Source organism: Penaeus monodon, chromosome 14 (assembly GCF_015228065.2).
Source record: "Penaeus monodon isolate SGIC_2016 chromosome 14, NSTDA_Pmon_1, whole genome shotgun sequence".
In the NCBI taxonomy this organism is placed as follows: Eukaryota; Metazoa; Arthropoda; class Malacostraca; order Decapoda; family Penaeidae; genus Penaeus; species Penaeus monodon.
The window spans coordinates 4086903-4089179 of record NC_051399.1 but is presented as its reverse complement, the minus strand read 5'-3'; positions in this window follow the sequence as shown (position 1 = coordinate 4089179).

The window sequence follows — 2277 nt, the reverse complement described above, 5'->3', positions numbered from 1 at the left end:
AGATAGATAGGGAAAGAGAGGGAGGAAGGATGGGGGGGGGGAAAGAGAGAGAGAGAGAGAGAGAGAGAGAGAGAGAGAGAGAGAGAGAGAGAGAGAGAGAGAGAGAGAGAGAGAGAGAGAGAGAGAGAGAAACGCAGACAGACAGACGGACAGAGATAGAAACAGACAGACAAAAGAGAAAGAAAGAAACAAGACAGACAGAAAGAACAGACAGAAAGAATAGACACAGAAAGAGAGAGAAAGCTCCACACACACACACACACACACACAACACACACACACACACACACACACACAACACACACACACACACACACAACACACACAACACACACACACACACACACACACACAACACACACACACACACACACACACACAACACACACACACACACACACAACACACACAACACACACACACTTCCGAACGCCATCAGTCCTCCGCATCTTGGGTCCTGGAATCTCCCTTCAAAAGCATCTTTGTCTCGCGAATCATCTCCACGCGACTCATCTCTTTCTGTCACCGGGAGATCGTCATCACCCTCCCCCCTCCCCTTTCCCCCTCTCCCCTCCCCCTCCCCCCTCCCCCTTCCCCCCTCCTCCCTCATTCCCCTTTTCATTCCATCTGTTCGTCTTCGTCATCTCGTTCTATCGGCAGGTCGGATGGGCGGATGCTGGGGTCTGTCTCCCTCCGCCGGCGTGGGCGTGTTGCAATGTTGCTGTTGTTGTGGTCCGGTTTTTGGTTGTTGCTCTTGGTTCTTGGTGGGATTTTTTTGTGGTTTTGCTTCTTTTTTTTTTTTTTTTTTTCTAAGGTGTTTTGATATGTTTGTTTTAGTTCTTTTTCGTAATTGTTGTCGTATGGTTTTCCACTTTCTCCTTTCCTTTTAATTTTCCTCTCCCTCTTTCACCATCACCACCAATCACCTCCACCTCCACCTAATACTTCACCACCACCACCTCCACCTCCACCTCCACCTCTACCTCCACCACCACCTCCACCTCCACCTCCACCTCCTCTTCCGCCTCCTTCCCCTCCTGCTTCTTCCACCCCCCCTCTTGCCTCTTCCACCTCCCCCCTCTTGCCTCTTCCACCTCCCCCCCCTCTTGCCTCTTCCACCTCCCCCCCTCTTGCCTCTTCCACCTCCCCCCCTCTTGCCTCTTCCACCTCCCCCCCTCTTGACTCTTCCACCTCCCTCATCCTGCCTCTTCCACATCCCTCCTCCTTCCACCTCCTCCCCCCTCCTGCCTCTTCCACCCCCCCTCATCCTGCCTCTACCACTTCCCTCCCCTCCTGCCTCTTCCACCTCCCCCTCCTGCCACCCAATTCATCCACCTCTTCAGATGGATGAACGTGAACGAGAGATTCGCAGAAGTGGAAGAATAATCCGTCCTTTCCGGCCTAGACTTGTCATTCTTAAGTGTTTCCTCTCTGTTACTTGTTTACACTATTTTTATATTCATTTTTTATTTATTCATGTCTTGTGTGTATTTTTTTTTTTTTTTTACATATGTCTGATGTTTCTTTCTTTCTTTTTCGTTTGTATTGATTTTTTTCTCTGTGTTGTTTATTTGTTCTGTATTTATTCTGTTTTTTTTATTCTGTTTATGTCATTTATTTATTTATTTATTTATTTAGAGAGGGAGAGAGAGAGAGAGAGAGAGAGAGAGAGAGAGAGAGAGAGAGAGAGAGAGAGAGAGAGAGAGAGAGAGAGAGAGAGAGAGAGAGAGAGAGAGAGAGAGAAAGAGAGAGAGAGAGAGAGAGAGAGAGAGAGAGAGAGAGAGAAATAGAAAGAAAGAGAAAGAGATCTCGTCAAGGAAAATTGAAGGAGGAAAAAGAAAGCGGAAGAAGGAGGGGAGGGAGTAAGGGACCGAAGGATGGGGAGGAGGGGGAGGGAGAGGGAGGTCCTGACTGTCCCCCCCACCCCCTCACGCCCTCTCCCCCCCATCCCCAAAAGACCGCGGGATGGCAGGCTATAATTGACGACACGTGTGGGTGTAACGTGGGGCTAAGTGTGGAATTTTCTCTTGTAGGGGGAGAGTGAAAGGTGGGAGGGTTGGGGGGAGGTGGAGGGTGGGAGGGGGAGGGGGGAGGGGGGGAAGGTTGGGTGGAAGGGGAGGGGGAGAGGGGAAGAGAGAGAAGAGTGAGGTAAGGAGGAGGAAGAAAAGGAGGGGGAGGAAGAGAGTGAAGGGTGGGAGGGTGAGGGTGGGAGGATGAGAAGGAGGGGGAGGAGGAAGAGAGAGAAGAGTGAAGGGTGGGAGAGTGAGGGTGGGAGGG